This window comes from Rhinolophus sinicus, linkage group LG01 (genome assembly GCF_036562045.2).
Source record: "Rhinolophus sinicus isolate RSC01 linkage group LG01, ASM3656204v1, whole genome shotgun sequence".
In the NCBI taxonomy this organism is placed as follows: Eukaryota; Metazoa; Chordata; class Mammalia; order Chiroptera; family Rhinolophidae; genus Rhinolophus; species Rhinolophus sinicus.
This window is the reverse complement of record NC_133751.1, coordinates 60,098,142-60,113,450: the sequence shown is the minus strand read 5'-3', so window position 1 is coordinate 60,113,450 and position 15,309 is coordinate 60,098,142. Positions and strand designations below refer to the sequence as shown.

The 15,309-nt window shown below is 46.5% G+C and overlaps 1 protein-coding gene and 1 long non-coding RNA gene across 23 annotated transcripts in view; one reads left to right on the top strand and one right to left on the bottom strand.

Moving 5' to 3' along the window:
- Positions 1–15,309, top strand: part of KALRN (kalirin RhoGEF kinase) — a 617,732-nt gene that overhangs the window by 128,514 nt on the left and 473,909 nt on the right. The gene's annotated exons all lie outside the window — the stretch shown is intronic.
- LOC141571145 (uncharacterized) lies at positions 221–8,162 on the bottom strand. The gene is made up of 5 exons (XR_012495829.1): positions 7,857–8,162; positions 6,832–7,755; positions 3,914–6,349; positions 3,498–3,587; positions 221–3,297 (listed from the first exon to the last, which is right to left on the bottom strand). It is a non-coding gene; the product is annotated as an uncharacterized LOC141571145 (long non-coding RNA).

The following is a 15,309-nucleotide window of genomic DNA, read 5'->3' as shown; positions in this document are numbered from 1 at the left end:
ACGGATTAATCCATTTTGCATTACTTTCTATGGGGAAATTGTGCCTCGGTTTTCGAACATTTCAGAACTCGAACGGTCTTCCAGAACGGATTATGTTGAAAAACCAAGGTACCACTGTATACAGAATGAAAGTGATTATCAGGAACAACGTCTGAGAGAAGTCCTACACAGGGGTTGCTAGGAATTAAGGAAGATTCCTCACTGGGTAGGTGGGTGCGTATTGCCGGGCAGAGTAGGTGAGGGAAGTGTTACCAGAGGTAAAGGGAAGGTATGTCAGTGATCTATTGCTGTGTAACAAAATCCCCAAACCTTAGTGACTTAAAACAACGGTTTATTTGCTTACAATTCTACGGGTCAGCCATGTGGGTTGGGATCAGCTGGGTGGTTCTTCTGGTCTCACTTGGGGTCGCTCACGTAGCTGTAGTCAGATGACAGCTTGACGGGGGCGGGGCGGCGTACGATGGCTTCATTCGCATGTCTGGCTGTTGGTGCTGCCTTAAGCTGGGTACTTCTCTGTTTATCTTGGGCATCTCATCCCCCAGAAGACCAGACTGAGTGTCCTGACATGATGATGGAAAAAGTGTTCCAAGAGGATGAGAATAGAAGCTGCAAGACCTCTTGAAGTCAAGGCCTTGAAATCATGGTGTCTCTTCTGCTGTATTTCTTTTCTTTTTCTTTCTTTCTTTTTTTTTTTTTTTGTTAATGCAAGTGTCAGACTAGCCCAGACTTGGGGGGTAGGAAGACAGACTTCACCTCTTGTTGGAAGGAGAGGCAAAGTCCCACTGGGAAGGAAATGCACACATGGATAGAAGGCCTCGATGGGGCCATCTTTGTAAACAATCCATCATAGATCGACTTCTGTTTCTCTGCCCCCCTCTTAAGTTTAAATTACATGTTCCCTGAGGAATTCCTGCCTGTGGAGATCAAATTAGAATTTGGATTCTCAGGCAGATGGTTTAATAACTGCAAGCAGTTGCCATCGGGGTCCATGAATAAAATCATCTTTCTGGGAGTTCTGGGAAAGATTCTGGTGGGTGTCCTAAGCATCCTCCCCCAAAAAATGTGTGCTCGATCCATACATTTTTGGATACTAAGAAGGAAGGCAGCTTGGTGGAGAGGAAAAGCATGGGTTTGGGAGTTGGACAAACCTGAGTTCAGCCAGGTCAGCTTTAGCAGTGATGGCTGTAGGGCTTTGAGTAGGTTCCTTGACTTCTCTGAATCTTATTTTCCTTATTCATAACACGGGTGTACCTATTTTCTGTGGTTGATGTGAGGTGTCATTCAGTCACAATGGGTGTGATGTTCCAGGAGTAATTAGAAGCCACCCCAAGGGCAGAATGAGCTCAAGCTTCTCAATCAGATTCCTGAATCAAGCCTGTCCCACCCCGAGCCTCGTGCTCCTTCACTTTACCCGGGCACCCTGGCCAAAAGGCCGTGAGTTTCTGCGGGTCTTCCCATTTTATTCTACCTTGATTGCTATGGCCAGGGAAGGTCAGGATGGATCCACCTCGCTAATTCTGGTTCCTTGCAGAAAGGCCAGAGGAGGAAGTTTTAGAAAAACAGCCAGAAAGTCTGCTCTTGACGATAAGAAATTCTGCGTATGTACTGAATAGAATGGTCAGACATGACGCACAGAGAATCAGACCACGGCTTAGGACAACAGTTGCAGAGGACCTGGACCCTGGGCCTTTTAGATCTGAGGTCTTGGGCAAACCTTTTAACCTAGCTTTCCTTATCTGTAGAATGAGGATCAGAATTTTGTTTTGCAAGTTTGTTGAGATGAGGATTGAAAAAAAATTGCCACGAGCCTGGAAGAATTCTTAGAACATAGTAGGTGCACAGTAAGGGACAGTTTTGGGATTATTCTTAATCCTTTCAACACTATGCATCAGTGCGTCCTGTGTGCTGGGGTGGTTGTCATTCATAGGAAGTGATGGAGTAAGACCATTCCATGCTTTGAGTGACCTACCTCCTGGGATATGATAGCGGCCTTCCAGAAAAGTTGTGTCACATGAATTTTTATAAATTGAATCCTATTTCCTTTTTGACTGATCTGGTCTCAGTGAAAGAGTTTAATGGAAAGCAGGTGTAATAGGAATGAGCAGAGCTGCTGCAGTCAGCTTCCCCCATCATCAGTCTACCCAGGAAATTGAGATGAAGTAAGTGACTTGTCCAAGGTCATACAACTAGTAAGTGACATAGCTGGGGAACAAGGGTCTCTGATCCAGGTGAACGGGGGCAGGGGGAGGTGAAGGAAGGAAAAGTGCACAGCAAGTAGACTAGAAGGAAATGCATTAAAAATATAGTTAATATGTGGAGAATGGGGTTGAGACATTAAGTCCTTTTATTTCCTATGTCTATTTTTGTATTGCTTTTATAATGGCTAAAATAAATTTGATACAGAAAAAACGTAAATTTAGAAAGAGAGCAGAGCCTACGTCATGGTCTATATTTAGTTTATGGACATGAGTGTCCCAGAATGGAAGGGAGAACAGTAGACCAAGGGCAGGCAGGATTGGGAGTGGACACCCATCATCTCTTAGGCTTTGGGAATGGAAATGCCTTGTGGAGGTGGTGCTTAGTTTGATCTGAAGTTTGGGGGGATGAGGGGAATGAAGGGGTCAAACAACCATTACATTGAAGCTTCCTGTTTCATTTGTTTTTGCCTTGGCCTCCTGGCCTAGTGATAACTGGGGGGAGAGGGAGTAAGATGGAAGGAGCAGAGGTTTCCTGTTGTTTTGAATGTCCACGTCTCAGGACCAGCTGGAGAGACCAGGCCAAGGCCTCGGAAATTCCCAGCTAGGCAGAGATGAAGTTTGTCCAGGAATTTTGGAAGAAGATATGTAAATCTTGTTATTGATACTGTGAAGTGCAAAATGCCCCACCATTCCTCATTGCCAAGGAGTTCCTGATATTCCAGCAGACTTTCTGTTACAGTGAGATAGGAATTTGTAAAAGCCCAGCATTTGTCCACTTTAGGCACAAGGCTTACTTGCTGCCCATCACCCCTCAGATTTGGGTTGTCTCTTCTGAGTTGTCTCTTCTACCAGAAAATCCCCCATCAGGTTCCTTCCTTGGAGCCAGCTGGGCCCCTCCTCCACTTGCAGGATGTCAGACCGTTGGGCAAAGTGTCCAGAAATCCAGAATTGCAGCGGCCGCACTGGAGAAGGGCACCAGTGCAGGACTCCCTCAGGCCCCCATGTATGTGTCCGGGTGCTGGGTCTCTGTCAGCTCCCGTCACACTGCAGAGCAGGCCTGCCCTGACCAGGAAGGGAGCGTCTCCAGAGGAGAGCTTTCCTATAAGAGGGAGGAAAGGAACGGCCTGCAGGTGTGCTAGAAGTAGAAGGTTCTAGCACGTGTGCTCTGGGGACTTAGTGCTGGTGTGAATGCAGGACGTTGTTACTGAGTTCTGTTCCAGAGCTCAGGCTCTCTACCTCTGCTCCCTCATCACATGAACAAGAGTGGGGTGAACCACACCAGCACCCCCATTATCTCACCTGATGATGTGGAGCTTTATGGTACCAGCTGGTGGTGGAGGGCTGTACTTTTCTCAGGCATTCTTCACCCTTAATCATCTTTGCTGGCTCCTGCCTCAGACAAAAGGGAAAGAGGTAGATGTCACGTTAAATGCATTCCTCAGTGACAGGAACTCTCCAATTGAATGCATCTATTTGAGGAATTATCAGCATCTAGCTGTCAAGTTTTCTGCTTAGCCCTCACCGGAAGCCCTGAAAGAGAGAAGAAAGCGTGCTGTTCTCATTGCCGGGGTAGGTATGCAAAAGCAGGTAGTGGGCCTTTGCACCGGGATCCAGGGAGGGACAGGAAGGCTATGTGGTTGGGAACCAGAGGTAGGCGTTGGCCCTGTGTGTGTGGCCTCAGCTGCAGGTAGAATGGTTTTTGGCCAGTGACTCACCCATAAGGTCTGGAGATTCTCGGCTGCCCTTGTCAGTCAGAGCTCTTCTTCCTTTCAACTCCTGTAATTCTTGGCAGGGAACATGTTTGGAGGATGGCTTGGGTCCCGTGAGCTAGTCACCATCTTTAGAATTGAGAAAAACGGTGGCAAGGTTTAACCCACAAAGGGGCTTCCTTTTCTGCCTGCTCAGTCTTTGGGGACCATGTGTTGTCCTCCCTCGAGAAGGGGGCAGCTGGCAGGACAATGGCCCATGGTTCTGGACCAGCTTGACTTCTGTTGTCATGAAAACTAATGTGGTGGGTGAGACGTGTAGGGCTCTGCAGCATCAGGACAGCCCAGCCAGCGTGGGCAGTCAGAGGAGGTTCCTCTGCTCCCGTGTGCCCCGTGCTGTGTACGCTGAGGCACAAGGAATGACAACATACTGAATTCTCTGCCCTCAAGGTGCGAACTGAATACTAGGAACATAAGACACGTCCATGCGGAGGCCCAGCAGTGGGCGTGGTACTGAGCGTCCAGGCTGCCCTTCAGGACCATCCGCGTGGGGCCGCCATGCTCACATCTTTTAGGTTTCAGGCACTTTGTCTACCTCCTTACTCTGTGACTCTAGGTGAGTGTCCTGTACAACATGTCTAAAGAGACCTTGCCCCTCTTCCTCAAGACTAAAACCCCGAGTTCCTTCATGATTTTGTCTCTTCTGTGGCTGCCTTGGCTTAGTCTTGAGATCCAGTTGCTGGTTATAACTTCCCTTTTCCGCTCGCTCACCTTTGACCTCACGCCTGGCTGCTTCCGAAGCCTCTTGACTGGCCTTTCTGGTCCTGCCTTGCTCCTTTCTAGCTCACTCAGCTCAATCTTTCTAAAACAACAAATATCTTCAGTTGCTCTCCACCTCCTAGAGCCATGACTTAACCCAGGATGGTGTCAGGGAGAAGATTGAGTGGGATGATTGGAGTTATGAGGGAATCCATCCTGAGGAGCCCCCGGTAGTAGTCAGAGAAGTGACCATTTGTATCACTCAGTAACCTCCATGTAGATTACCCACATTGTGATACATTTATGGTGACTTATAAAATCTGGGCCTAGCTTCTCTCTGCTACCCAACTGTGGCCATGGCGCCTGTCCTCACAACCTGACTGGTGTGTGCTCAGGATTTCGACTCTTTGGGATATCAGCTGGAACCAGATGCCCCTAGGTGGCTAAAGCAGCTGCTGGTGCCAAAAGTCAGAGCATCCACTGTCAAGCCAAAGGTGGTTGAGCTGAACAGAAAAGGGGGGGCAAGCACGAGAAGCCGGGAGGCCTGGCTCTAACCCAAGTTCAACCATCAACGGTGTCACTTTGTGTGCAAGTTGCTTCTCCAGTTTGGCCTCAGTGTCTTCAGATGCAAAATAAGGTCCAGGTGCAGATTGTTCATACCACTGCTCTCCTTTATTTTCAAGGGACTTTGGGAAGTGACTGTGTTTTCTAACTTTAGGTCAGTTCTCTCTTGTCTCAGGCCAGAACGGTACCCTCAAGCCTTGGCTAAAAGGAGTGATAGAATGTTGGCCATTAGGAGGGACCTTGGAGATCATTTGATCCAAACTCCATCATACTCAGAAAGCAAAGGAGACAGCAGATTGATTTCCTGTCAGACTCCTGGGGCAGAGAGGCCCACTGGGCCCTCAGGGCTCTGAGCACTTAGTAAAGATCACCTGACCTTCCGTGAGAAGAGGTGGAGACGGCCTCTCTCTTGTTAGAGGGGGACAAAATGCCTGGGTGGGCGCCACTGTAGGGCCAGCTGTGCTAACTGGCTTCCTTTGTTCTCGCTCCCTCCCTTTCCATGCCACCTGGGTCTGGGGGCTCGGCATGTGTGGTTGGAGACCTTTGCATATGTCCTCCCTAGAGAAGGCCAGCCACCTCCCATGCACTCAGGACCAGGCCGTTACTGAGCAAACACAGACTCAGACAAAGCCCTCGTTGCCTCTCTGCAGCATTTTAAAGGCAGTGAGTATCCTGGTAACCTTGACCATAACCTAGTAGTCTAGTAAAAATATCAGGAATGACTGTTAATTGCGAAGAGTATGAGGGAGGTGAGGGTTCCAAGTGAGTCAGGAGCTTGGGAAGGGCCAGATGGGGTCAGAAGATGCTCGTGAAGTGCTGTCGAGGAGTAGGTTTGAAGGTTGTTGGAGGTATTGTATTTTAGTGTCCAGTAGCCCAGAAATTTCTTCTTGTCCTCTGTAGTTTCCCAGTTTCCTAAGCCCCCTATCTTTGCGAGCGGTCCCAATCTAGTCATTCTATTGCTGTGTAATAGTTGGACTTTCCCGTAGCCACTTGGTCCAGGCCAGTGTCTCCTGAAGTATGGCTTAGACCACTTACATTGCCACCGCCTGGGGCTCTTTCAAAAGGCAAGTGCTGGGCTCCACCCGGCCATGCACGTCCAAGTAGCGGCATCTCAGTGTTTGCCTGAGATAAAAGAAGAGCACAGTTTTCATATCCCTCTTGTTGGGTCCACAATATGCCTCTTTATTAAAAGGGTAATGTTTAAACAACACTAAGCAAACAGTACAAGGAAGATAATTATTTCAGAGCAAACATTTAAAAGAAACAAATGAGGATGGCCATTTAGCTCAGTTGTTAGAGCGTGATGCTCTTAACAACAAGGTTGCTGGTTCAGTGCCCACGTGGGCCACTGTGAGCTGCGCCCTCCACAACTAGATTGAAACAACTACTTGACTTGGAGCTGATGGGTCCTGGAAAAACACACTTAAATAAATAAAAGTTTTTTTAAAAAAATAAATAACAATAAAAGAAACAAATGCCCAAGATACATAGCTGTATCTTCCACATTAAGCCACAGCTTCCCCTTCCTCAGTTTCTGCCAACAATAACATACAAAGGTCTGACAATTAAGTTCGCGAACTCATCCCAGAAAAAGTGCTGCATACCTTATTGTTGAATATCACTATGGTCACCTTCGAAGTACTCCCCTTGGGAAGCTATATACTGACCCAGCACCTAGTCCACCCTTCAAAGCAATTCTGGAACTCCTTTTCTGGAATGGCCATCAGAGCTGTCATCATATTACCCTTGATGTCCTGAATGTCATCAAAATATCTTCCTTTCAATATTTCCTTTATCTTCAGGTAGAGAAAGAAGTCATTGGGGGCCAGATCAGGTGAGTAGGGAAGGTGTTCAGATACAGTTATTTGTTTACTGGCTAAAACCTCCCTCACTGACAGTGCTGTGTGAGTTGGTGCATTGTCATGATGCAAGAGCTGTGAATTGTTGGTGAAAAGTTCAGGTCGTCTAACTATTTCATGCAGCCTTTTCAGCACTTCCAAATAGTAAACTTGGTTAACTGTCTAGTTGGTACAAATTCATAATGAATAATCCCTCTGATATAAAAAAAGTTTAGCAACATCGTTGCAACAAGTTGGCAGACTTAATTGTCCCACCTCATATGCACAAACTGAGCAGGACGGTGCTGAGTTTGAGCTTGGGGTCGCTGGTGGGGATGAGAGTATGCGGCTTTTCTTGATTTCATAGCTGTGGTTCTTCTCAGCTGCTTGCCTTGCCTTTGACCTTCTCTGCTAGGGCTGCTCTGTTTCCTCACCTGCCAAGGGAGGCTGTAGTGGCTTTTGGAAGGAGCACCCTGGCTTTCCCTTCGGCATCCTCCTGAGCAGTTCCAGACCCGGCATCTGTAGCCCTCCAGCTCCTGCCTTGAAAGCCACACTTTTCCGTGATTTGGGGAATGGAGACTCGCTGGTTCCCTAGACTTTCCCTGCCAGTTTGCTCTTCTGCTTTAGCATTTCCTTCCCCCAACTTTCATCAAGAAAAGTGGAACAGTTCACCTCCTCTTTTTCCTTAACCTAGAAAAAGAAGAGTAGGTGCAATGGGAAGTAACGAGAAGGTCTATGCTGATTCTTCAAAAAGAACCAAGTTGGAATCTTGGCCCCCACCACTTACTTACAAGCTGTGTGACCTTGAGCAGGTCATATCACCTCTTCAATCAGTCTCCTCATCTGAAAAGTGGCAGGAGAAGATGACCTGTCACAGGACTGCTGGGAGGTTTCAGTACAATAACAAGAGAAAGCTCTAGCTCAGTGCTCCTCACAGTAGTTACTCAGTAAATATCATCAACCTTCCACTTCCCTCCCCTGCTTCTCTTTCCCACACAGCTCATCACTCTATTCTCCTTCCTCTCAGTTCTGCTTGCCCCGCCCTCTGCCTATGTTTGCACATCCCCCTAATTCTCACGTCCTTTCCTATAATGAACGACACCCTTCTCACTCCACTGGGATCTGTAACCCCCACTTTCAAATGGATTATATCCAAAATTTCATCAATAAGTCAGATGTCAGAACTAGGCTTGTGCTTTTCTAAAAAACAAACAAACAAATACATTTATGCGTGATGGTTAAACAGTCCCAGGCTAGACCCAAAATAACTCACCACATATCATATATTTGCAATGAAAAAAAAGTAGAGAACAACATGGTTTTCATGGTAAGCATAGCAAAAAACTTAGCGAAGAGATGTAATATATATATTTTTTTTTCCCGGAAAGCTGCTTGTGATTGAAAAACAAAACAAAAAACAAACAGGTTAAATTAAATGAGATGATGATGAGGTGGGAGGTTGGAACTTTTGTAGAGGCTCTGACGTTGATTTTTGGGGTGCTTTCAAGGGCTCGGCTGGCTTTTGTTCTTTATTAGCTCTAATTTACTTCAAAATGCAATGGCTCTGCCTTTTTCCTGATGCAGGTATAAATCCTTGGCACTGATCTTGCACTCATCATCCATCATTAGAATTATTTTTGGCTCAAAAACGGAACAAAGCAGGGAGGAGAAAGTAGAGGGGAGGGAAAAAAATCTTTTCCTGAGTTAGTTTGGAAAGAATTGGAAATAAAGAAGACAGACGGATAGACCTAGGATGGATATGTATGTGTCGTAAAAATACTGTTCACAGTAGAAAGTGATTCCTCTGATGGATAGTGAAGCATAACATCTTTCCTCTGATGGGGACGAAAGGAAGAAGTAGAAAAGAGAAGCCAAGTCAGGTGGGAAAGTGAGTGCCCTCAGGTATTTTAGGACAGGGTACCATGAACTTGTGGTACATCGGGGATGCGAATCTTATTACCAGCCTAAGTTTGGATGTTTCCACATTGGCAGTTAGCATCCCACGAGTGCTCAGAGTGACTGCAGTCTTTTGCAGTCAGAAAAATCAATCTGATGGAAATTATATACAGGATAAAATTATCCTAAGGGAATTAAACACAGTGTGGATACTGGAAGATATTAATTGGTCAGAAGTCAGCACAATAGGGTGGCAAAGATTTGGGGACAAGACTGAGGACTTTAGTTAGGGCAGTGTATTAGTTATCAATTGCTGTGTAACAAATGACTCCAAAACTTAATGGCTTAAAATAATACACATTTATTATTCTACAGTTTCTATGGATCAGGAGTCCAGACACAGGTCCTCTGCCTCATGGTCTTTCATGTGTCATCTAGGGCTTGGGTCTCATGTGAAGACTTGACTGAAGAAAGACCCACTTTTAAGCTCGCTTTCATGGTTGGTGGCAGTTCCTCAGGGTTGTTGGACTAAGGACCTTAGTTTCTAGTTGGCTGTTGGCTGGAAGCTGATCTCAGTTCCTTGCCCGTAGGCCCCTCCAACATGGCAGCTTGTTTCATCAAAGCCAATGAGAGAGAGAGAGAGAGAGAGAGAGAGAGAGAGAGAGAGAATCTCTAGCAAGATCTAATTCACTGTCCTATGTAACCTAATCACAGAAGTGACATCTCATAACCTTTGCTATATGCTATTGGTTAAGAAGTAAGTCACTAGGCCAGTGACTTACTCAAGGTGGGGATTTCATGAGGGCATGAAAGCAGGAGGTGGGGCTCACTGGGTACCATCTTAGCATCTGCTTGCCACAGGCAGAGAGTATAAACCAAGACAAGGGCCCAGGAGATTGAGGGATCCAGTGCCCCAATCCCATCGGGTTCTATCTACTGGCTCTTTAGCCGTCTCATGATCGGCCTCCAGTCCTGTAAGACGCTTCCTGCCTGGATCCTTGAGCTGCTCTACTGTTCTGACGAAAACAGCATCTTCACAGCTGTTCTTCCTCATGAAAGATTTTCATACTGAATATAAATAAAAAGAAAAGGAAAGTGATGGGGAAGAGGGGCAGAAAAATCCAAACTACTAAATATTTATATGTACACGGGATGCTATAGGCTGAATTGTGTCCCCCCAAATTCATCTGATGAAGCCCTAACCCCCAGAATGTGACTGTATTTGGACATAGGGCCTTGAAAAAGGCTGATTAAGCTAGAATGAGGCTGAAACTGGTGTCCTTATAAGAAGAGGAGAGTAGGACACAGGGAGAGACACCAGAGGTTGTAAGGTTGTGTGTACAGAGGGGCAGGACAGCCAGGCAAAGAGGCAGCAAGAGGGTGGCCATTTGCAAGCACGGGGAGAGGCCGCAGGAAACCCACCAGCCAGCAGCTCGTCGTATGCTCAAAGCCAAAGCTGTCCCAGGGGACCTCTGCTTACTCTTGAATTTCTCTCTTCTCTGTCAGGAAAGAGACCCACTTGGGCTTCGTTTCTTCCCTGCCACTTCCTTCTTCCTCTCAAAGCTCTAATTGAAGCTCCTAATCATGGGGCTCCTGCTCCGTGTCCCTTCGCTGTGAAGCTCCCAGGCTGCAGGTCTGACCTGGGAAGGTCTGTGTGGGGCTGGCTCTTAGTGGTCGCTCCAGTGTGTGCTCCTTCCTGTTCCTCTGGTTGGGGTCTCGACATGGCATATCCTGGCCCAGACAGCACCAGCTGCCCTCTGCCTCTCTCTGGGGAGCCATGTCAGAAACCCACAAGACTACCAAGGGGGTGGGGAAGAGGTTCCGAAGAAGACCCAAGGCAACCCCAGGGTCATGTGTCCGCCCAGAACGCCCCATGTCAGCTTCAGCACTCAGCTGGTGACAGTGCCCTTCCCCTGCCGTCAGCTACCCCTCTGCCTTTCATTTTCAAGGCTACTGGATATTCGTTTTGACCAGGTTTATAAGCATGTTCAGCAGAGAGTTGAGGGCAGACCTGTGGGGTCTGCCCCTAGGCCAAGGGAACTGCCATCTGAGGCAGGTTGGAGGGCAGAGACAGTGTCACATCATCAGTCACACTGCAGTGGTGACTTAGAGGGGAGTCGCCTGGCTTGTGGAGCCCAACTTATTTACTGTGGTTACCTCCTCAGAGGAAAGGGAGTGTTCAGTGGAGGATATTCACAGGACCCTGAGGGGTGGTTCCTACTGTGACAGTGATACAACGAGACAGGAATCCTTTGAGCAATAGTTCTACTGTGAGAATAATGCTCCTGCCATAGATTGCCCATGCGGGGGACACCACTCATGGGTGTTTGGTGCCACTGGTCTCTTGAAGACGGTCACCACAGTGCTTAGGTTCTTAGATTCTGGAGCCAGGCTTCATAGGTTCAAATCCTGGTTCTATTACTTCCCTTCTCTATTCCTCAGTGTTCCCAGTTGTAAAATGCAGCGGCAAACTCTATGGGATTGTATGAGTTAATATTTTAAAGGTAATTAGAAGCATGCCTTGCAAGTGAGTCATGGATATTATTTTAAAAGCCTTCTTTTTTTTGCCAATTTTTAAAATTGTGGTAAAATACTCATAACAAAATGACCATCTTCACAACTTTTAAGGGTACAGTTCCGTAGTATCAAATACATTTATCATGTGCAACCATCACTACCATCCATCTCTGTAATTCTTTTTATTTTATAAAACGGAACCTCTGTACCCATTAAACAATAACTCCCCGTGCTCTCCACCTCCCAGTCCCTGGCGGCCACCATTCTACTTTCTTTCTCTATGAATTGTCTACTCTAGGCGCTTCCTGTAAGTGGAATCATATAGTATTTGTCTTTTTGTGACTGGCTTATTTCACGTAGCATAATGTCCTCAGCGGTTGTCCGTGTTGTAGCACATGTTAGCATTTCCTTGCTTTTTAGGATTAAATAATATTCCAGTATGTACGTACCACATTTTGCTTATTCTTTCATCTGTTGATGGATGTTTGGGTTGCTTCCATGGTTCAACTATTATGAGTAATGCTGCTATGAACATTGGTGTAGTAATACCTCTTGGAGACCCTGCTTTCAATTCTTTTGGGTATACGGAGGTCTGACAATTAAGATCACGAACTCATCCTAGAAAAAGTGCTACATACCTCATTGCTGAATATCACTATGGTCACCTTCGAAGTACTCCCCTGGGGAAGCTGTGCACTGATGCCAGTGCCTAGTCCACCCCTCGCAGCCATTTTGGAACAGTTTTTCTGGAATGGCCATCAGAGCTGTTGTATTACCCTTGATGTCCTGAATGTCATCAAAATGTCTTCCTTTCAATATTTCCTTTATCTTCTGGTAAAGAAGTCATTGGGGGCCAGATCAGGTGAGTAGGGAGCGTGTTCCAATACAGTTATTTGTTTATTGGCTAAAAACTCCCTCACAGACAGTGCCGTGTGAGCTGGTGCGTTGTCGTGATCCAAGAGCCATGAATTGTTGGTAGAAAGTTCAGGTCGTCTAACTTTTTCATGCAGCCTGTTCAGCACTTCCAAATAGTAAACTTGGTGAACTGTTTGTCCAGTTGGTACAAATTCATAATGAATAATCCGTCTGATACCAAAAAAGGTTAGCAACATCATTGTAATAAGTTCGTGAATGTAATAGTCAGTCCTCGTATATGCAGAAGTGGAATTGCTGGATCACATGGTAATTCTATTTTTAATTTTTTGAGGAACTGCCATCCTGTTTCCCATAGTGACTGCACCGTTTTACATTCCCACCAACAGTGTGCAAGGGTTCCATCGTCTCCACATCCCTGCTGAGATTTGCTATTTTCTTTTTTGTTTTTGATAGTAGCTATCCTAATGAATGTGAGATGGTAGCTCATTGTAGTTTTGATTAGTATTTCCCTAATGATGTGGAGCATTTTTCGTGTGTTCTTTGGTCATTAGTACATCTACCAAAAGTCTCCTTAATGTGTGGCTGCCTTTTGCGGGAGGCTCTGGAGACAGTGAACTTGTCTTCTATATCACTGAATCCACGCGGTGCCCAACCACAGCCTGTTGCAAGCAGGTACCCAGTTATTTACTGAAGGAAATGCTGAGATAGCTGATAACTTCCTACAACTTATGTCTTCACTAGGCAAGGGCTGAGGCTAATAAACTTGTTCCTTTTTCCCAGGAATAAAAACCCTCTCGCCATCCCTTAGAGAATCTCTCCCTCCAGCTCAACACAGCCCACGTTTCGACCATTAAAATAACTCCTTCCTTTGACACAGATGTTTCCCTGCAATACCTCATCAGTGCTCCAAGGCTGAGCATATCAGATCCCTCCTCAGTGGGGGTTTTGGCAGAGGTGACCATGGGGACAGTGTGGGATGTTCTTCTGGGAGGAGGGCGTGGCAGAAGAGGGCAATGATGCTGGAGGAAATTGCTGGAGATTTATTATATACATGGATGAGCCTGAATGACTTGCCAGCACTGCCCAGAACTCACTTTGGTGGGGGTGGGGGGTGTATTTCTGAAATGCCCAGCGGTTAGGACATGGAACATGTGGATTGTGCCGTCTTTAAAGACACATTCCTCCTTCCAGGATGTGGAACGGAGGCTCTGTATATACTCAAATATAAGAAGTGAATGTAATATGTTTAGAGATACCCAATTAAACGGTATCCTCATGGGCAGAGTGAGAGGGAGGCAGGCCTTCCACGTCAGACCTGCTCAATTTAGCATCTCAGTAGAAGCTTCTACAGCATTCTGGCCATCCGTTCAGATGCAGGGAATGTGTGCGGAAGGAGAGGCAAGGATCTCAGCAGCTGTGCAGACTCCACTTCATTAGCAAAAGTTCCTATGCCCCTGGTGGGGAAGGGTATCTTCATGCTGGCCCCTGTTTCCCTGAGGATTTGGTGCTGAGAGGAGGGGCAGAGAGGAGAGAAGCAGGAAGAACTGACTGTGATTGGCAGAGCAATAAGCCAAGAGAAACCCAGTTGTTTCCGAGGAGGTCTTTAGCCAGGCACGTAGGGAGTGATGGTTACATGAACTGCACACGGGTTAATTGGAGTGGCGAGGTAGAGGAAAAGAAAGGGAACAGGCCAATTAAGTCTATATCGTAGGGGTGGATGTCTATTGTTCGTGACTATTAGAGAATTAAAAGGTGGGGGTGAGGACTTAAAATTTATGTTTGAAGCAAAGAAGAGCTAAATGAGTTTGTTGAAAGGCAATTAGGATGTTGGAGCAGAGCAATATTGGACAAACTCCTCAACATATGTGTTTTTACCTGGTTCCTGTTCCCATTAGGGTAGATAGATTAGAGGTTTGGAATCCCAACTGCAAATGGGGTCTTGTAGGAAAGCATTTGAAAGATCGCGGTTCAGGTCCCACTCCAGAGAAATTAATGAGACTCTGTCATGGGGCTCAGGTGTCATATTTCATACGTAGCCAGGGTTGAGTCCACAGTGTTTATTATTATAAATCGTATTTATTAATATAAATCGGATTCTGCAGTAGTATGAGTATAGATAAAGGATTGGGGCATGTGGATATTCAAGACAGTAAAAAAACAGTCGTGAAGGGTCAGGGGTTGTGAAGGAAAAAAGCTCTGTGGGGAAAACGACATTTCTGAAAAGGTTTCCCTTCAGAGCAAAAGCTGCTTTAGTTAGGGTTGTTACTAACTAAATGATACCCTCAGCGTGGCTGGCTCTGACAGAAATTGGTGTTTAGCACGCAAATTAGTTACTTAATTACATTTATCCCCAGCTTCTCTTGTCCTGTGCCTGCACAGACAGTGGATTTTGTAATCACGGTTCTGGCAGAAGGAAGTCCTTTGCACAGGAGAACGAGAGAGGTGGGAGCAGGTGTTTTGGATGGGAAGGGCAGCTACTCTCTTACATACTGTCAAGAACTGTGAAGGGCCCGAGACCTTACCTACTTGGAAGCTAACAAGTTAGCCTGCCCTGGTTTTGTGGATGCTGGCGGACGACGTGAGACTCCTGGGTCAGAGGCAGAGGACTCAATCACTCGTGGCAAAACAGGTAGCATGCGCTTTAGCATATCTGTGTTGGCACCCCTCACCCCCATGTCACAGGGGTAATGCCCAGGGGCCCTGGTGGATCCTGCCCAGGGAGTAGATTTGCATCTACAGCTGAGGAAACCCAACTTTAGGAAACCCCAGTCTTTTAAAGGGGCGGCGCACGCAAATCTGCCCAAGCTTTGTCCCGGAGGGAGACGTTCTTATACGTCAGCAAACAAATCTGCTCTCTGCCTCAGAGAGAGCCAGACGTTCACTATGTGAATACCCTTGAAAAGGCAGTCGGGGACAAAAACTGACAGGGCCTTGGTCACAAGATGTGAAGGAATG